Genomic DNA, 22,977 nt, shown 5'->3' on the forward strand with positions numbered 1-22,977 from the left:
GACCTGAGGGATTATTGCACAAAAAGATCGAGCACTTGTTTTGTTCGGCTCGTTAAAACTATCGAAAATTCATCCCTTCTGTATTGTTTTATACTTTTTCGGACTTAAGGGATTAGATGACGAAAAAGGAATTTTGGAGTTAACTTTATGTACCTTTTCAGACTCTCTAAAAATGAAAAGGACCGAGTCATCCTTGTCGTTAGACTCGTTAAAATCACTAAATAGCAACAAACTTGTCTTTAGACGAGAACGAGTTTCACTATCGCTAGGCTCATTAAAACATAGCGATGGGCTTTCCCGAAGGGCAAGGTTATAGAACAAGCATATGTTATCCTCCTCAAGCTTAACAAAAATAAAGAGGTACTGGTCAGCAATGACTGGGGAAAAATTGGGAGAAAATCAGGAAAACTTTGATGGTAGCAAGTCGCTCTTGAACATGACACTTTTCCTCCGTACCACATCGGGTTGGGTTGTTTCATTCACAGGTCACATCACCATGGTCTCGCCATACCATCCATACTTGGGGTAATGCTACCGATCCATCGCATCAGTGTCGCCATATGTTCAAGAGAAGTCGTTTAGAAAAGAGTCAACCGGGTCCCATCCACTGCCATACATTATCCTTCATCCATTCATGACCGCCACCCTGAATCATATGTCACAGATCATTTTCACCTCCATTAAAATCATTAGCTCTGTTCCGTGTCACTGATGTGGGATTCATTAAGGCCCTCCTTTGACAGATCGCTTCTTGTCGACATCAGCTCATTATCCAAGAAGTTGATCTAGGAACAACCCCTTCAATACTTTGAAGCTTGCATGCCTCAATGGCAAGTCTCTCACTTCCGACGACAGGTATACATCAATGACCCTCGACCAGAAGATTTTGCGTGGTGTTCGACGCCAAGTCCTTTATTCACACCACGTGAATTGTGCTGCAGTACCTTGAGGGTCATTATCATTATCGATGATTCCTCTCGCGCTTGTTAATGGTTTACCCCATTGACCGGTAATCAAGCGATGTCTTTCCATGTTCGACTTCAGCGCAATTCTCACATGGATCAACTTGTACTTAGAGTGAAGGTCGAACGAGTTTGAAGACCCCGGATCTAGTTTCATCCATCTGGGCTGCGATATATATTCAGGAAAAATAAAGACATTTGACATGTACATCATTGCAGCAGATGATCATCCTACTCAAAGGATGATAATTTTACCAAAATTATCAGTCTACCATCAGACCATCGTCTGTTCTATGTACCAAAATGAATTTATAAAGCTGAGCATGGGAATGCCCGCCTCAGCTAGATCATGAAAGAATTATGAATAATAATGTATTGTATTGTATCTTATTACAGGTCTCCTCCCAGCAAATCGATGAACTTCGGACCCTCTTGGATAAAGCATTTCACCCGATAAACGGCCTCATACTTTAGGGGGCAACTGTTATAGACATTTTGTGCCTTACAGCATTGAGAATGAAATTTCCATAATCTAAAGGATCCAAAGTCCCTAAACATGTTTTTCCTACCCCTAGAGGAACAAGGCCAACAAACCACAGCAATTCACAGAAGTTCTCCACCTGAAAACTGCTCAAAACAAGTCAATTCAGGATCATGTCAACTGCTCCACTGAGCATCTGCGCTGAATGTCAACTGATACACTGGCTACCTGCGTTGAATGTCAACTCCAACACTAGCTACTTGCGCTGAGCGAGTTTGGACAAGTGGCAGGCTCATTCCTCAATATGTCAATGCTCAGGAAGCTTCCAAAATGACACTTTCCTCAGGGAATTCAACTGGTGATGAGTAAGAGGTTCCAAATCTCCAAGTGGAAGCAAGAACCTCCAAGTGGATTCAATAACTGAGAGAGGGAGAGGACACTAGTCAGATCTCAAGCTGACTCATTCTCTCTCCAAAATAACTATATATAGATCTCTCCTCCATGAGATCTAGAGGCTGGAATTTTGTAATTGCAAAGAATTGCTGTTGGTTTGAGATTGGATCATTGGGTGCTTAATGCTTTGAAGGGAGCTGAAGATAGGAATTCCATTCTGCTGGGAAGGAGATGCTGGATTGGAGCCCTCTGGGTTGTATTTCTTCCTGAACCTTGTTATTTATCAATAAAGCTATCTTGGTTTTCTCCTATATACTGGTGTATTTTTATGATTGCATTAGTGTATTTGATTTACTTCTAATCTTGAATCATTTATGAATATGAATATTTGCCTTTGTGTTGTGTTCTTCTCTTGTCGCAAGTAGCTGTTCTCTTGTCACAGGTAGTTTTTCTCTTGCGATCTCGCGGGAATCAAGTAGCTGTTCTCTTGGACGAGTGAGGAGGCAAGTAGCTGTGAACACCCAAAGAGAAGAGGATCTAGATCGAGGGACAAACGTAAGACAACGGTAAGTCTATTGATCTCCCCTCTTTCATATTTCATAAAGGAAGAAACCAGAATAGCTGTATCTATTTGTTGCTAAGGCACTGTCACACCTTAGGTGGATAGGATCATCCTGCATAGGCATTTTTCCCCACAACAATATCTCCCACTGAACAGGGTCTACCACAGGCCCGAGCAGAACCCTTTGGCAATAAAGGCATCCCCTTGAATCCAAAACAACTATCATACCAAATGTAGGTTTTAACCCCATACAGAAATTACCTGCATACGAATTCTAAAACACAAAAAATAAATAATGTGAGAGCATAACACATAAAACACATATACAAAAAGATTTTCCTCTGGATCCCAAAACTGGGACTACTAGCTTGATTTTTAATTATGTTGCTTTCAATGTTAGAATACATATTTATACATGATGAAGCATCCAATACGATGGAATGAAAACCATTGCATCCAAAACCATGTGCAAAAATCATGCACAAAACCATAGGTTAGTCCGCGCAACCTAACATAGGGTCCAAAACCAAAATTTTATGGGACGCTGCGTGAGACCCCATAGAGTGGGGTTACCTGCACCTCTCAAACCCCGTGTGATGCGCCCCCTCCTGCTATGCAATCGGCGCAACGAAGGGGGGGCTCTGCCCCCCTTCTAACCCCCCGGTTAAGTACATCGGCTAGTCATGGAAAGGATATAACACAACCCAACAATTATGAGTTGACTATGGATTATGACATGATTGTTAGTATTTGTAAAGGTTGATTTCAAATTGATAGATATGATTGCCTTGACATTTGGAACATGTGGTTGGTATATGTAAACAGTTATAGGAAACATGCTTAGGATTAGTGTGGTAAGGTAACAATTGATGTGTTTAAATAACTACTAGTTGGGTGATTTGACAGTACATAGAAAGCCTTGATTACAACAATTTAAAAATGTAAAAGAGGAATTGTGCAATAATTCCTTTGGCTATTTTTGGAAACTCTAATTCCAAACGAATTATTCTTTTGCATACTTGGAGTCTTCTTAACCTTGATTTCACCTTACATTACATGACTATGTGTTATATTAATGAATATGTATTTAATAGGGATGACAACTAGTGTCTAGGTATAGTGAGATATATCAAGGGAATTTGGAGCCCCTTGAGAGATGGCATGGACATGTTCACTTACATGGAAATGTGCTTGGCATAGAAAAGTAAGGTAATGAGTGTATTGTTATATTTATTTATGCACTCATAGTTATGTGTTGATGGAAGTATGATGCAAGGGATTGCATCGAGAATAGGTCGCCATGAAATCTCAAATAAGGCTTAGGTTGAGCTTTCCTTGGAAGCATAGGGAACCATGGAGATTGAGTCATGGCATTTGTTGTTAGTCTTGTGTTTTTGGTTTTCTTGTGATTTTTTGTGTATGATTTTGGTTTTGTTTGCATCTTGTGCATGGTCATGGAACTTTGTTTGTAGTGTCATATTATTGTTGGTTTTCCATGGTTTTCTTCTTGTTTTCTTCTCGATATCACATTTATTGTTTTGAGAGTCTTGAGATTTGGTTGGGAAGGAGGAAGTCAATGGAGATTGGGGAGAGTAGAATGAAACCCAATAAGTGATGTAAGACCTGAAAGAAGATTAATGCATGTATAAGGGTAGTTGAAGACAAGAGTATGATAACCAATTGGACTGGTTGGGTCCATTGGTGTAAATGGACACTGGTAGGACAATCAGGGGAAAGGTAATCAAGAAAAGTAGGGTGAATGGATTTGAGGTGTCATATACCTTGGCTATGTTGGTAACTATTGTTTTCTTGATGTTGCACATGTGTTTCACGCATAAAGGGAATTCTCTTAACCTTGACCTTATAATATCCAAAAAGTATATTGTGATCATGATTATGTTGATGTCTATATGCATATACATGTATGCATGAATGTATGTCATGTCCTATAGGGTCATCATGGATTATGATTATTAATTCTGATATTTATATGTATATATATGCATGTATGTATGTCATTTTCTGACAAATTGTTTAATCGTAATATTTATATGTATGTATGTATGTATGTATATATATATATATATATATATATATATATATATATATATATATATATATATATATATATATATATATATATATATATATATATATATATATATATATATGTATGTATGTATTTTTTTGTATGGTAGGCTTGTTAGGAATTATAGTATGTTTACATTATGATATGTAAATATGAGGGATACATCAATTGAATGAAATCAATGAGATCTGAGGGATGTTGGGACAAACATGGATAAGACACTGGAAGCAAGGTTTCTTGGTAGAGACAATGTGGTTTTGGATGTGTGGTGATACTGTTGTGCATAGGTTGTATATGTTGTACACGTTGCATCTGTGATGTTGTGTACATATGGTGTGGTGTCTATATAGTGTGTGTGCATATTGATTATCCAATGTTATGTATATGGTGGTACAAATATTATAGTGAAAATATTATGTATGTAGTGTGGGGTAGAGGTGGTTCTATGTACAAGTTGGATATGTGGTATTGTGTACATATCGTACTATGCACATGTTGGATATGCGGTGTTATGTATATATCATACTCTGTGATGTTGGATATGCAGTGTTGTGTAAATATGATTCTATGTACATGTTGTATATGCAATTATATGTACATATGGTGTTGTTGGCATGTTTTACAAGTGGTACTATGTACATATGGTGTTGTGTGCATGATTGTACAAGTGATGCTATGATCATATGGTGTCGTGTACATGTTGTACATATGGTGTTATTTGCACGTGGTGTTGTGTACATGTCGTGACGTGTACATGTCATGCATGTGGGGCTGTGTATGTGTGGCATTATGTACACATCATACAAGTGGTAGGTATACATGTGGTGTTGTGTAGATTCCATGCATGTGGTGATGTGTATGGATTATAATGTGTACATGTTCTACATGTGGTACTGGTGTACATGTGGTATTATGTGCATGTCGTAAATGTTGTGCTGTGTACATGTGTAAATACGTAGATGCATTATGTACTCCTGACATCATGAGGTGTGTATTCGTTGTTTTGAACTATGTGTACATATGTCTATTGTGTTGTACACTGAATGTATGAGTATGCATGTGTTGTGTCATACACCACGTGTAGGTGTATGTATGTACTGAGTTGTGTTGTACAACGAGTGTAGGTGTATATATGTATTGTGTTGTGCCATCCATTAGGTGTAGGTGTATGAGTTATAAGTCAGGTGTAAGTGCATGTATTTCATGGTGTTGTATGAACTATGTGGTTGTATGTGTGTGGTGAACACTATATATATGTGCACATGGTTGATGAGAAGGAACTAGGTATTATCGGGTGTGGCAACAGATATGGTGTGCGCATGGAATAAAGAGAAAGGTAGAAGCTAAATATTGATTAAAGGATGCGTATCATCATATTAGTTTAGTTTTATTATGCATGTGATTTATGAATCTCATCTATGTTGATTACATGTGATCTATGATTATGGTTTATGATGATTGCATGTGATTTATGAATCTCATATATCTTGATTACATGTGATCTATGATTATGGTTTATGATGATTGCATGTGATCCGTGATTTTGATCTATGATGGTTGTGTTTTGAGCTAACCTGATGTGATATTTTTATAAATGTTGATTTGGTCAAAGATGCTAATTTGACTTGTTGTGACATGAAGCAAACATAATTGTAAGTGTACCTTCTTGACGGGTTGCCAATAAGGTACGATTTGAAGTTATTTCAACTTATTTTAAATCTAATTGAAATTATGTGCTTGGTACAGGAAAACATGAAATGTTGAGTTGGGTAGTTAAAACTGATGGCAAGCATTATAAAAAATAAAAAAAGGAACTGGAACAGATAGTAGTATGTTGCTAATGTATTCAAGAGAAAGGCCATGGGGGAACATTGTTACCCAATAGTGTCAATTGATTTCCCTGAGCATGATATGATGAGTATGATGGTTTTAAGGTAGGGATATGCCTTAGTTTGTGTAGCTTCCAATGTGAGGAAGCCTTGCCAATGGATGGAATGGTTGAGATGTGAGTGCTAGTGGAACTTGGAAAGAGTGTGACTTCACACAAGGGGTTGACCTGATTTCCCAAGGGACTGTGTAGTAGATAAGGGAAGGTCAGGGATGTATTTATTTTTGTCAGATATATATATATATATATATATATATATATATATATATATATATATATATATATATATATATATATATATATATATATATATATATATATATGGAATGAGATGCAAATTGGGAGCGTGCCTTGGAACAATGAGTTGGTAATTGTTCACTGAGAGGACAAGTGGTGCTAGATTGTAGTGCTAGACATTAGATGTAGATTTGACCTCGAAGTGGATTTTGGACTTTTTAGGAAGTAGGTGCATTAAGGGTGGATGTGTGAGCCTCTGGATTCCCTTGTTAGACGAGAAAATGTGCATATTTGGATATGTGTGTATTATTGTAAATATTGTTCTGAGATTGTTTGTAAAACTCCACAGACCATATTGTTATTTGTGGGGTGAAGAAAATGTGTATGTGTAGATGTGGTGAATGTAAATATCATAATGAGGTATGTTATAAAGCTCCATTAAATGGTATATTTGTCATGCTTTAGCAGATGATCATTGTAAATGCTACAACGAATTGTGTTATAAATATCCATGGGAAGAATGTTTTATTCTTAGCGTTCCTACTGGTTATAGGTGTCATTGAAGGCCGAGGATGGTTTTCTGCCAAGGGGGAGGGTTCTATAACAACCCTTGTTAAAAATATATGTAAAAATATATAAGGCCGTGATCATGTGACATGTACTCCAAGCTGAATGATGGGGAAAACATTGTAGTGAGTGTTCAATCAGTTTATTATGGCTAAAGTAAATTAGCAAAGGCAATGGAAAATTCCTTGAACTCTAAAATCATATTATTTGACATTTATTTATGAAAGAATGGAAATTAGGAGGAAAGGAAGGTCAAAGTCATAGGTTGCTTCTGAGGAGGAAAATGAAGGAAAATATTGGAAATTGAGGAAAATAGAGGTCTCATTAAAAAAAGGCTTTTGAGGATCAATGGGCATGCTTGGTCATTGTATAATTTTGTGAGTTCAGTTTCGGAGCGCTCCCTCTATTCTCTCTCTCATACTGTTGGACAATTAGAGTTTTCTTGGAGCACTCTTAGAGAGTGTGGTAAACTTAGATTTTCAGAGAAAGAAGGAAAAGTAAGAGCGGGAAAGTGCAAGGGGGCATCGGGATCCTCACCTACAACATGTGTTGATTGTAGGTACCAAGTTGCATGTATGTTTTACTCACTAGTTTTGGCATGCATGGGGCAAGCATGTGGTTTATTGGTAATGATCTGCCATTTTCATGGAGGATTTCCTTGATTGTTAGTAGATTTACCTAGACTTTCCATTTCATAGATAATGATAGTGTTGTGGGTTCATTTATTTATTTTTCTAGTTGGTTCTGATGTTTCCTTATCATGGATTGAGTTACTTGTTCCTCAAGCCTTGGTTGGAAAAATTTTATGGAGCACTGTAACAACTTAGGTTGAGATACTAGTCATGGATCCTTGGTTCGACAAACACTCCCGAGCCATTGGTTGTTTGAGTTACTAGTCATAGAGCCTTGGTTGGACAAACACTCTCGAGTCGAGTATAAGATGTGGGTTGAGTTACAAGTTCTAGAGCCTTAGTTGGAAAAAATGCTCTCGAGCCCTCGAAGGCTTACGTAGAGACCAATCTGATGATGCTTCTTGTGATGTTCGAATGTGAGGTGGAATCATTATTTGATGGGTTTAGGTGGTTGGCATCTTGAAACCCTGAATTGCTTCAGTTGATGTGTTTATGAGATCCCACATTTATGCTTGGAATATGTCACATGGGTGATTGGATGAAAGAAATATTTGGTTTAGCCATGTCTACAGTCCAGTGGTACCTAGAAGTCCCGAACCTTGTGAGATTTTCCTATCTTTAATAATGGATAAGTTCTCTTGCTTTTGTACTTACTCATATGTGGATTTAATCTCACTGTTATTTTCATGGTTTTATATTGGTTATAAGAATTCTTAATTGACTGGTTCATGTCATAGTTATTTCATTTATTTACATGTACTTGTTAAAATGATGGATGCAAGAACTAATTGATGTCATAATAGTTCAAGGGAGAAGGTGGTGACCCTTCTTGTCATGTCTCATAAGAGTTTTCAATCATTCATGTTGTCTTGTATCCTAGACCTGTAGATTGCGTTGGTGCCAAGTGTTTGGAAAAATGTCAACACCAGTTGGGGATGTTGAGGCATAGTCCTAGAGTTATTTTTGGTTTATTAGTCTTGTCATCATGTTTTTAATGTACTATGGAAGTTAGAGCAATTTTTGGGTAGTGCCGAGAATTATGGGCTTGAAAAGTGCCTTAAATTTCATGGAATCTCACACATGTGTGCTGGAAATAGTCCCTCGATGTAGGCATGCATGCTTGTGGGAGCATCCATAGCTCTTTGGGCACATCAATGCCCATTACATGGGCGCTTCAAGAGGTTTAATAGCTTAAAAACGCAGTGGGTCCTAGGGGAATATACCTCAGTGGTTGGAATGGCTCTTGGGAGTGTTGTTGCTGATGTGGAAGGTATGCTTGATTTGTTTCCGTCGATTCCATTTCCTTAATTTCACCTAGGAGGTTGAATCATATCATAGTAGCCTCTCATCACATGTTTAACTTGATTGGCTGGTTATGTGGGTAGATTTTGGAGGAGGATGTTACAGCTTTCTTTTACATATTGTTAGTCTTTAGATCATTTCTCTCTTACATACTGTGTTTCTACATATCTTAGAGTTTAATCACCTCCTCTTCAAGATTTCATGTATGTAGGTGAGATGCATATTGCAAGATAGATAGACTCTTATTTAAACAAAATTCAACTCATTCATTCATGGTTTATTTCATAAAATTCAACTCATTCTTTCTTGTCAAGTTCATTTTGCTGGAATATGATCCTTAGTTTGGCATTTTTACAAGTACAAAAAGGGATTTATTATTGGTCTATAGGTACTATAATTAGCTTTCATGATTGGAATACTCATCCTATATCTCTCTTATCATCATCAAACTCTTCCTTTTCATCTCACATTGACCTCAAAACTCAGCAAGTGAAACGACATTGAAGGACACCGTGAGCATTTTATTTTGTGTAATATGCACCTCTTAGAGGTACTAGGAATGGCAAAGGCCTAATAGAACCCTCATACACCGCTATCTACACTTTCTCACCTTCATAACACTTTTTCCACCCTCAAGATGCTAAGAGATCCAACCATGTAGCAAAACAAGGAAATCTTGTAGCATCGTGTAGCAATCATGCCAGTGTCTTAGAACATAATTTCTCGAAAAGTTATATTTTTGTCTCTTAGGCTTGAATAATGACCCCCAAATTATAAACTCATTACTGGGGAGGACTAAAGAGCATTTTAGACCTACCATTTCTTCACTACAAGTATAATTTTGCAATTAGGCTTAGAGGACAAATTTCCAAATTTGAATAGTAATGGTGGTATTCTTATAAATTTGTATGAACTCTCTCACACAAGATAGATTTCTTTCGAAAAATTGATAAAATGGGTGATTCATCAATGCAATGTAGACTAGACATGATTCTTGAATTCATGCTTTCTTAGGGTTTCAGTTACAAGCACTCTTGATGATAGATTAATTTCATTTTCAAAGAAACTTTTTCACATTATGAAATTAGACTAAAGATTTAGATTTATTCAAGTAGCATAGGGTTTACATTTTGCACGTAGGTTAGTATTTCTTGTTTCTTCAATTAACACAACCTTTACCTTCCCGCGACTAGAGTTAGTCTTGACATTTGGATGAATAACATTTTCAGTTTTGCACATACAATGTATTTCCATTCCTGCAATGAGAGTTAAACTCTCTCTCTTTTCATGAAATTCCCTTCCTTCATCTAGTTGAAAGAGTGGTTTTTGTATACCTTGATGTGGTCCATTTCTTATGAGTAGAACTTCACCTACTCGACATATAGCAATGCCACCTCTTAATTTTTTACGAGGCCCACATTGATAATTACAGTTGGTAGACTTCAGAGTCTCAACATTATTGTTGTGATACTCAAGCTCATTAGTCATAGTAACACCCCAAGTTTGATCGCAAGAACTATAATTCAAATGTATATGTGAAAAATTTGATATTCTAACAAGAGGTCAATATCAAAGCAATGCAATTATTTTATATCTAAAGATATTAATTAAAACACATCATCTCCAATAATTAATGAAAATAATGTGGAGGGATATGATTCCACAAGAGAGGAATGTAAGGGGAGATTAGGGGTCTCAAGTGGGGCAAAAGAAAAAACAATATTATTTTATTATTTTCCAAAGTTCCTCTACCATTATCTATTGAAATAAATATCAACATGGGGATGTGTTTTGAGCAATTTACATGGGATTACTAGAGAGCCATGAGGCTAGTAGAAAGAATGTAGTCTATCTTTTGGTTCTAACAGAATTGGGTATCATCATTATGAATCAACATTTAAAAAAAAATCAACTATTTCACATAATTATTCCTTGTCTAAAAAGAAACATTATGTTGAGAGTTAGGCTATCACGCCTATAATAAAGCATAGTGTTACCAACAAAAAAATGGTCCATACAAATACGCTACTTATTGCCAAAAATCAAGTAAAAATAATGTTCCTAAGGTTAGTAATCATCCACCCTAATGTATTTTATTAAAAACCATTAATCATTTATTAATTAATCCACACAAAGTCACTCCTTAAAGATTGCATGGACACATGTTCTTTTTTCTTTGATAACCATATAGATCCATAGAACATGAAATTTTAAGGGGAAATGGCACAAGAAACAATGAGGATTTATGTTAGGATGGAAGTACACAAATTAGAGGGCCCAACCCGATGCCTCTATACACTTAAGGATTTCAATATCCCTAAAGGACTACCCATGTTTCTTCCAAGCAAGGGAAACCCACACTAGAATCAAAGTCTATCAATAATCCAATATGGAGATAACTATTGCTAGATGCTATAAATACCATAGAATTGGGAACCATTTGAACAAGAATGGGAAAGGTTGTACTAGTGAAATTGCCTCTCAATTATAGCATAGCTTTTTCAAGCCTCTAGCCACACCATTTGTGAGCTTCAATGATTCTTTGGGAGAGAGAACCCCTAGAAATGGAGAAGAAGAGGAGCCTCCTTTGGGAGATTTTAAAGTGTCCACTACTCATTGATCTTTTATTGTGTCCCTCTATTAAGAGTATTATCTTCTATCAACAATAATAAAGGATTTTCTACTTCCCATTTGTTTTTTTTTTTTTTTTCATGTTTAGTAAATTTTATTATTTATTCATGGTTGAACATTACTTCATTATTCCTTTTTTGTTTTTTTACTAATTCTTGTATGGCCGTAAAAGTAATCACCTATACATAATTCTCTAGGTTGATAGAAATACACCATGTAGTATGAGTTTTACACATTAAACCCCACTTTCACATTAAGAGATAGCCTAAAAACAATTTTTCCTAAGTTATTTCGATTTAACCCCATGAGAATAACCCATAAATACATTAAGTTTGTGGTATTCTCATCTTTCTACACATTAAAGTGAAAATAATTAAATAAAACTTCTTATTTTGTGTTTACATAGGAGAAATTAGATAAATCAATTATCTATTATGCCTTAATCTTGTAAACATTATAATGGTAATAATATATTAAATCATTATTTAATAATTATTTCTATCTCATTTCACCATTTCATGTAGACAATTTGATTTTAAAATGTTAACATTGAATTTCCATATTATAATGTGTAACCCAATTAAAATCCTTCAAAATTCAAAAGGGATACAAGTGTGACTAGGCAACAACAATTTTTTTAATAATATAATTTCCGTAGACTAAGTGTGATGGTGACCAAGTGACCCAATGGTACATTAAATATTAAAAATAAATTTAATATCTCATTCTATAGAACTTACAATATAGAGAATAATTTTAATGAATGGTAAAATATGGGTTGTGTTTGTCATTAATGGGGTGTAGCTCTTTTAAATTTTAAAATTATTTTTTAATTATAAGTTTACTTCTTTAATATAAATTTTATTAAATCTTGTGTTAATAAATTAATTTAAATATAAAAATATATATATACGGTTATTTTGATAAATGTGCATTTATTTGGTTAATTTAAATTAAATTAAATTAAATTTTTATTTAAGAATTATTAAATTTTGGGTTAATAAATTAATTTAGATATCAAATATAAATGTGGCTATTTGATAGTGGTATTTATTTAAGTAATTTAAATTTAGATTTAGATTTTAAAGTACTTTTTTAACTTGAATTTGGGTAATTTAAAGCAATTTTTTTTTTAAGTTTTGGTTCAAGGAAAATTTGGGTTGATCAACCCCTACGGGAATATTTTAAACCTAGTAGGGAAGACTAGCAAGACCCCAAGAGCAAGCACTTAAGCCAATTAACTATTAAATTTTTAGTTAGTTACGTAAATAAAGATTATTGATCATTTCTTTGACCTTTTCCTCTAGGAAATAGTAATAAAATATAAAAAATAGTTTAATATAGATTTGGTCCAACAAATATTTTATTAATTAACCATATCAAATCTAATCTAGAATTTGTATTATAAATAGAGAGTTATTCTACGCTCATTATCGCACTTTTCTCTACACTTTTCTTTCCACATACTTCACAACAAAGGAGCCCATAGAGATGCACAAAGAGAAGTGCAAGGATTGTCAACTATATTTCTACAGGTAATATATATTTCATTCCACATAGAAGTTACAGTGACCTTGTTTATATTTTAGGCATGGAAGCATATTTTCAGATTTTGTTTTCATAATGCACTTAAAAGACTATTTTGTCTAATATCTATTGTTTAGTAGATTTCTTTTTTTATCTTTTTTTGTTGACTAAATTAATGGGAAACAGATAGCCTTACAGGGGTAAGATGACTCTAACTAGCCCCACCTATGACATGGACCACTTAAGAGATAGTGCCACTAGACCAAACCCTATGCAGATTTCTTTCTTTATAGTTTTCATTTATTTGTTAGTTTTTAACTTTTTCTAAACATTTAAGTGACTTAGTTTGGCCTTTCATTAAAAAAAAAATCCTTATTTAATTATGCCCCAAGCCACATGGTCTTTGAAGAAATAAATTCATGGACTTTGTAACACATTTTGAACTAGTGCAAGAACCCCATGATTTCTAGTCTAATAATTACTTGGTTGTACATTTCTAATCAATTTGTAAGTTTTTCTTTAGTTACTAACTAGAGTGCCATCCAATAAATGGTAAATATTTTTGCTATTTAGTTTAGGTTCTTTAAGTTGTTTGGCCATCATTAATAGCCACTCTAATAAAACAAATATTTTTTCTATTTTTCTATGTGGATGGCTTTAAAGTTCTACTAATTCAATTTTAGTTTGGAATTTGAAGTGGCATCCTCACTTTTTGAAGTATGCTCTTTGGGGAAATTAGAATGAATTGTGGGAACCATTTTTCCTTCATTGGGAATAAATATTAAGTCACCTAGGTTTCTTTAGGGGAATGTAAGCATCACTTCTTATGTGTATCTTTTTAATTCTTTCAACTTATAATTTCACATAGTATAAAGGTTCCTATAGTAATGGATCATTGGATATGCAATTATTTTCAATATACCAAAATTTATGATTCATACTTGTCATTTTTCACTCACCTCACATCATACACTTGAATTTATTCTAGCTCTTTCTATGCTCTTTCCCTTGTGCTTAATGTGATATTAAGAGGCTGAGTTAGAATATTAGAAGCTTTTCATTTCCCACCCTCACTAAACTAGTTTGGACCAACATCCCAACTTAGATCCACTTAAAATCAAACTAGCTTAACACTTTGATCTCATCTATCAGTGGGTCCTAAAAGAATTATGTATTTTAATTTATGACTCAAGGAGTAGGCATAGAATTAACCTAAAAGAATTATGTAGTTTAAGTTATGACTCAAGGAGTAGGCATAAAAATTATGGCCTTTTGACATTCCATAATCTAGTTTTCTAAAATTGTGAGATCTCAAGAAACCCATGAACCTTTGAGTTCTATATGGATCTGTAGTTAACCATTGAGTTCGATTGGAATACCACTCACTTATACCAATCCCCTTTGAATATTTTGCAAGACCCCCTTATGTGCACTAGACATCAATCCTCTCTCAAAGTTTTGGGGGAGGGAATTCTAATCCCATTATTGGTCTCTAAAATGTATTTTGTCTTCTCTTGATTCAATCAACTTTGTGGTCTAATATCTACACCCTACAACAATTTGATTTCAAATATTTACATTAATATACTTTACAACTATTGAGTCTTTGATCAATCTGATATAAACCTTACTACTCATTTCACTTTAATTTCAACTATTATGCTACCTACAATCTGATTATATCCTCTTTATTCTCCAATTTAACCTCAATCCTAATATGATTTTCTCTCTACTTTGTATTTTTTTCTCTTACCTTCCCCTCAATATTGATATTCTTTATCACTCAACATTCGCATTTGTTGTCCCTCTTAAAGTAAACTGTTGTTGTTCCATACTATTGTTTATCAATATTCGTACTTTCTTCCTCTCAAAAAACTTTCTTTTTACAATTTATATGTATATATATATTATTTTGTCTCCCAGCCTATCATTTAAATCCATCCATAGTATTGAATGTTTCTTAAGCAACGTTTTGATTCTGGTCTTTTGTTGTGTAAAAGCACATTAAACTTTCAATAACTTGAATTATGCTTCTTCAATCAACCATAGCTAACATGAATACCCTAGGCCACCAAAATATATTGATGAGGTCCCTCAACTCCTCCAACAACACTAACATAAGACCACCAACAAATGAATTAAGCTGGGGGATTGGGTTTGCTTAGGCCAAGTTCTATTGCCAGTGAGGGATTCTAATTTCTTGGTCAAACACCCTCAAAGATGTTACCATCAAGAAGCATTGCATTGCTTTGCTAGACTCTCCTAACTATGAGTCTCCACAAAAGAAGATTTGTTTGTTTCCCTAATTGATGTGGACATTAAAAACAATATCACCTACCCTTGCAATATAATATCGTCCATGACCTCTCACTAAAATATGCAGCAATTTTCTGGTCATTAGTCATTGGAGCCAGACCACCAACATATACACCCCATGCATGATGAGTTTCACCCTGCGGACTACGTGTTTTCAGAGTGATGACTAGCTATTGTCATTGCTTGCACTATGCACTCACTCTGCGGACTACGTGTTTTCAGAGTGCTGGCGCCCATAAGAAAGGGTACATTCAATCTTCAATGCGCTCGAATACAAACGTATCTCATGGACAAAGTCAGTGCAAGAGAGAGAAGCATACGGGACGACTTGGGCGACACTCCGGACACGAGTAAAGCTCTCAGACGGTAAGGTGTAGAAAATTGTTTTTTTCCTTCTTAGATTTTCTATCTTTTCAAAGTATGTTTTCAGAGTGTGCTTGTTTTTGCAGGTTGATGAGGCAGCATAAAGTAAGAAGGTTTCAGAAAGGCGGCAGAGAACATCCGTTCATTTATATGGTTCGTTATGGAAATTATTTATTTATTACAAATAAAATGCTGTATATTTCAGGTGAAAAATATATACATATTATACTAGAATTGAACTCTAATTTCAGTCTTGGGAATTGAACTCTAATTTCGGTAAATGATGTCTTTTTAACGATTGAGAAATGTTGACATGTTGCAGGCTATCCTTCCTCCTTCACTAAGCGAGTTAATCCGTCTACACGAACATGGGTTGGTAACATGGAAACACAGGGGTGTTACCCTTCCTCCTTCACCGAGCGAGCTGCTCCGTCTATACGAAGACACGGATTAATACACGATTTCAATTTCAAATTGTTATTAGCGGTTATTTCAAGTGGTTTTTGAACAGTATAGAGAACTGTTATTTCAAGTGGTTTTTGGATAGTATAGAGAACTGTTATTTCAAGTGGTTTTTCACAGTATAAAGAACTGTTATTTCAAACAGTTTTAATAGAGTGTGGAATTTTTTTGGAATATATTTACAGAATTTTTTCTTTAAAATAAATACAGAATTTTTTCAATATAAATACAGAATTTTTTCAATATATAATTGCAGAATTTTTTCTTTAAAATAAATATTGTTGAAGTGGTTTTGATGGAGTGGTGAATTTTTTTGAAATATGGATATATAATTTTATTTATTTTTATTAGATTTGGTTAATTATGAAATTACTGCTAATTTTTTTATATAATTTTTTCATCTTTAATTATTATGAAATTACTTTTATTATAATATGCTGTAATAACATATGCTTTATCAAAACTTGTTCAGTCTTAAACAGAATCTAAAAATAATTGATTGTCTATCTATTCTTTCTTACCTTTCCTTTTTTCACTTTTGGCCGACCTTCATTATTGGGAGTGGCTGTTACAATAGTCATTTGTGCCTAGTTTGTGGCAGCCAAGATTTCTTTTTCAGAATCTGAGGTTGCTGTAGAGTATGCTTGCTTGCTGCCTCAGTGGGGTGTGTTTCTCACATTGTTGTTGTGGGTTGGTTGTTTTTGCATCTATTGCATATTCAATCTGATTTTCATCATTCTGTAGATTGTGTGGAAAGCTTTCTTTGTTGAGTTTTGGATTATTTCCTAGATATTCTGCTTATTGAAATATATTGGTGGTTTTTGTCTTCTTTCCCTCTTCTATGTCATCTGCCCATGTGGCTGAAAACTGCCAACCTTTACAATTTGGTGGCTGTCTTTTTTTCCTATCTTTTTTGTTTTGTGGGTAGGCACTTTGAAGATAACCAGCTTCACCACATATGCTACATTGGAAGGAACTGTTTTCATAATCAAGTGGCTGGGCCCATTGCTTTTAGTTGTGGAGTAAGAGAATGTGATCTAGCAATCCTTCATTGACATCAACGTCCACACATATCTTGGCAAATGTATAGATATCCTTGGGATAGGCACTTATTGTGTGCTTTTAAAAATTTCCCCAATGCCTTGTGTTTGCGTCAAATTGAACTAACATGTTATAAAATGGCCAACATTACCCCAGAGCCATGGTCCCTTGTTCAATGCATATTCCTTATCCTTTAATGTGTCGAATTTGACAATAAAAAACCCCTTTGAATAGAGAATCCATTGACTAAGGGATTCCAGTTTAAGCCAAAAACTGTTAAAACTGCATATCACTGCTTTAATTAAATAATCAACTTGTATTTCATTTACCCTGGGTAGCTCCATTGTTAATGTAGGGTTATGTGTTGTACTGGGTTGTAGATTGTTAATGTAGGGTTATGTGTTGTACGAGGCTGTAGGTTGCTATTCTATTTTCAGTTGAGATTCCATCTTCCCTTTTACTGCATCTTTGAAGGAAGCAAGTCCTTTTGAGCTTGTGCTGGAACAGCCTTGGGGGAGTCTTTTGCTAATCCAAATAGTTGAGTCATTGCTTATATCTTATTCTTTTAGCTTGGGCTCCTCCTACAAAACTTTCCCTATGTAGATCAGGAATTGTTTGCAGGGTGGGATTCTAATGCTTTCTTGTATCTTATGTTTGAATGTTTTTGTCACCTCCCATTTCCCTATCTTAATGCATGGTGTGTTCCCTCCCATGGATCTGATAAAGAGAGTAAGTTTTCTACCTTAGAGCATATCAGAAACAGATACTTCAGTTCCAATGTTGGGATGTTTACCTGATGGTGCACAATCCCAGCTTTGATCTATGATCTGAGGCTGATCCACCGAGGAAAGGAGACTTTCTGCCTCCAGATCTGGGTTTGGTGTAGACCGATTTCTCTGTTGAGCAATCTATTTGGTGAGTGGCAGGTCTGAGGATTTTACTCCCATTTTGTTTGCCATTTTGTTTATCTTCTGCATATTTGGCCTGTACATCAGGCCAGAGGGGTATCTTGGTAGTTGCATGCCCCCAAATCTATGCTGCTTGCTCTTATCCATGGTCAAAAGGAGGCTTTTGGTGAAAGTGCCTCGATCTTGGTTTGATAAAGGCTGTTAGGTCTGTTGTGTGCCAAATCTGTTGGATCCTTGGCTGTGATTAATCTGCCCTTCCCTGGTGAGAGGCATCAATCTAGGTTCTTGCAGAAGTAGTTCAGGATTTGCACTATCCAAAGCTAGATCTAGGCTCCGCACTCAGGCCCTGTTACTGCGTTGGGGACTAAACAAGACTGCCTACAACCAATGTGGACTGTTACAGAGTTGGATCTGATTGCCATGATCGCCATTGCTCGTAACCCTAGTTCTAGCAATATAGTGACTAGATACCTCATATCTGGTAGAAAGAAACTCCATTCCATCAAGATGCACCACAGATCCATCTGCACTCTTCCCTTTGGGTTGCTTGGTTCCCACAGGGAGTTGTTAATCTCCCCATACACCTGATTTGGCAGTAGCTTCTGGGGCTACTCCATAAGGATAAACTCTTACTACATTTGTGGGGGATCTAAATGCCTTGCTTGTGGGGAAGAGAAACCTAAAGTATGTTTTCTGATCGAGATGCTCTTATCCGTTCCAGATCCAGCACATATCTACTTCTCTTTTGATTTTCCATTACTCTATTCTGCATTACAATGGCCCACTCCATCCTGCATTGCAATGGCCCACTGATCCAAAACGCACTCAATGCTAAGACTCCATTTGCCCCTTCTGTCCTCTACTCCGCCAGTAAACTCTGGGATCTCTGTCACTGCCATTTCCTCTAGGCGCCGCTCTTCCCAATTCACCTGTATCTTCCAGCTTACTGGAAAATTGTTTCAATTAGTGTTCAAACTAACTTATATCATTCTGGTCTTCCATTATTATGAAATTATTTTTAATTGTTTTTTAAAATATTAAAAAATAAGTGATCTTTTATTTTATTCAAGTTTAATAGAGTACATTGATCCTTGTAAATTTTATAATCATATTGATCTTTGTTAAAGTAAATATGATGATCATCATCACCATTATATTTTTTTCTTTAACACAGATAATTCTTAAAATAATTACTTCTTAATTATTTTTTAATTTTTATCAAGTTATATCTCAGAGATAATTCTTAAAATAATTACTTCTACAAAATAGTCTTAAAACTCTAAAATTAATGTTAAAAAGGGCTTCAATGATATAAAGACTTGGTTTAATAAATACATTATATATAAAAACAAATGATTTGATAAAAAATCATTTAAAGAAAATTTTGAAAACATTTATTTAATAATGACAAAGCTTTATGAGTATATAATTTACTAGAATTGTAAAAAGTTAATAGATTTAATTAAAAAGATTATGATTATACTGTTTTAAATAACTAAAACTGAATTATTTTTACATTAATTAAATTCTTGTATTTTATTATTTTTAGAATTTAGTTTATGTCAAAATTATATATATATATATATACACACATATTTTTTAAAATATGTTGGTAAAATTATTTTTCACTCATAAAATTTTTGCACACCTTTTCTAAATTCTTTGTTAAGTTGACTTGTAACTGAGATATATAACTTTTTCATAAAATTGTTTGCATTAAATTAAAGTTATGTTTTTCATGATGGTCACAATTAACACCATTGTCATATATCTACATGCTAAACATATATACATGATTATTTTTTTTTAATATAGTGTCCACACTTTGGTTATGCCCCTACACTTGTTTTAAATATAAGGTTATATATAGCCACCACCTCGTATACATGCCTAACCCGAGGAGGTATATGGTGTGGCACGTAACGTTGTCATACCAATGTTTATTCAATGTTTATTACTTGTCTATAATCTATCGCTGATACGATGGCATAAAAACCCTGTGACTTCTCCTCGAGCGTATCAAGACTGTCCTGCCCTCATTTGTTGGCGCCTCCTGCGCTGGACATCTGGCAACAACATTGAATCCCGCTGGCCTGTTCACGTGATTGGGGTATGGTTGCTGAGCTTGGGACTTTCCCGCGCCTTGCTTTTGGGTAATAACGCCTTGATCAACGGTGTGAGGTTTCTGCATGAGATCGAGGGTCACAAATGCTCCACGCTTCCACCACTGGCAGGTAGGGTATATACGTGGTCTTTTCCGGATTCTTCGAGGTTTTCCTCATACTGCTCGGCGCTTCACAGCTCTCTGCTCACCACTGCAAGGGTTTTACCCCATAGCTCCGCGCCGAGACCACCCGCCATTCCAGGCACATGCGCCATCCCTGAGGGGCTTCCGCTCCATGGTTTCTCATTCTCGAATCGGCCAGGTAATTATACAATCAATTGGAAGTTCTGATGCGATTTTGAATTTAATTGCTATGCAGAAGTTTAATATTTTATCCATTGCTTGACAGGTTGTGAACGGCAACTTCCAGCTTCTACGGCATTGGAAAATCCCTCCAGATGAGGCCCGCCGAGTTACACAGGTATTTATCTTGGTTCAAGGGTTTAGTTTTCGGTTGATTCTCCTCTGTCCCGCTTCGGGTTGCCAGGGGTTTTCCTCTGTGCTTGAAATGAGGCCCCAACCTTATTATTGCACGGTTGGCCGCAGATCACGATGGACCGATGCTCTTATTCTGGTTCCAAATGTTCTGGGTCTGCTTAAGGAAATTGGGTACCTCTTCGTTTGCGGTGATTTGGGTTCTACCTCTGGTCCCCGAGGCTGAAGTTCACTTAGTTCTATTAAACAGCTGTTTATATCTTTGGTTTGCCGAATGTACTGGGACTATAGCCGTATGTATTGTGACTCTATTGAAGCCTGGTTGGAAACCGGCTAGCTTGTTTAATTTGGACTCATATGGCTTGCGGCCGATAGTTTAATATAACTCACTCTTTATGTTACGCTACTGTTACTTTTCATGCTGATAAGAAATGGTTCTCTTTTATGAAATATATGGTTTGATTGTTACCTGGATGCGTAATGCAATTTCTCATTTTGGAATCCTGCTTTTTCGATTTACGGCATGCATGCACTTTGTTTACAGTATGATCTAAGGGTCCATCCCATATCGTCAATGTATTTAACAGATATGCATAAATTTAAAGAACTGTCGCGCCTGCATCTGATTATTATAGATGTATGGTCGACTAGTTCTGGGTTCTCCGTAACACGAAACCCTGATGTTCTGGAAGTTATATAATAGTTATACAGAATGGTTATTGATTTCCTAGTTCGTTATTAGCGGACAATACTTCTGCGACCTCTATGCGATTGTTTAATTTGGTACTTTCCTTGATGCAATTTAAATATTTCCACTGTACATTACAGGAATGTCAATATGGTTTTACCGTATAGCTCTTTGCTCTTCTTGGTAATGGTTTGCATATTTAATCGTCGTAATATTCAGAAGTCTGTTCCACTTAACTGTTCAGATCTTAAGATTCAGGATATTATCTAGGTTTTTGTTTCCCTGTTCGTATTTGTCTGTTCTTCCTTCAGGCTTATTCCGACGCTATGGAATCTCCAGAACCCCCACCTGCTACGGTTTGACCTGGTTCGGGGTTCAGGGTTTATTTGTTCCTTCTTATTACCTTATTAAGATCTTCACTTGACACCATCTAACTGATTGAAGTTATCAGAAAAGGTATTTTGTCTAAGATTATAACGAGAGATATTCGGCTTACTGTGAACATTAAGGGTCAAGATTTGATATCGACCCAGAGTTCTATTTTCCTCATAAATAGCTAGTTTTTCCTGGTTTGGTTTCCCCACGACTGTAAGCCTATTTGTCTGGTAGGAATCAGGCTTGTTTTTGCAAATATACCACTCTCTTTTGTTCAGATAATCTCAGTTCTCTATTCTTCGAGTTTTACAGATACTCTGTCTATAATTTCTTTTGCACAGTAAATCATAGTTACACTATATACTGTTTACAATTATTGCATAGACAATCACAGTTACACTATAAGTTACACAGATAACTATGGGGACATGAGGGTTCCGTTACTTACCTGATCTCCGCTGGTAAGGTGAGTCTGGAACAAGTCTCCTGCCAAATCTCTGTGTAAAGCTTGTTATCCACCCAACCGCGAGACTTGTCCTTCGGGACCTGAGTCTTCCCCCCAAGCTTCTGCTTACCGGATCACTATCCTCAGTAAGACAGCACTGTGTGCTTGACTATCTGGTCCTTACCAGACTTAGTCCATACAGGGTTTTTCCTTCCCTTTCTCTTTCTCTGCCTGTCTCTACAGCCCAGAGTTCTCTCAACCAACCTCCCCTTTTCCCTGGAAACCCTTCCAGTTAGGGAAGGTGGTTATTTCTAGTTTTGTTAACTAACTTTTCTTTTCCAGTTCCCTTTTGGGAATTCAGATATTTTCATGAGTAATTCTTTTAATCATTATTTTAGTGCACATGTAAAATCAACAGAATACTCTCAAAAGAAAATAAATTCCTCAATATCATTCTAATTCAGTTTTTGCTGTAGTAACTTTTAAATAATTACATTTTTACGGGGTCA

This window comes from Pinus tabuliformis, chromosome X (genome assembly GCF_031772625.1).
Source record: "Pinus tabuliformis cultivar Carrire ecotype Pingquan chromosome X, CPIR1, whole genome shotgun sequence".
NCBI lineage: Eukaryota > Viridiplantae > Streptophyta > Pinopsida > Pinales > Pinaceae > Pinus > Pinus tabuliformis.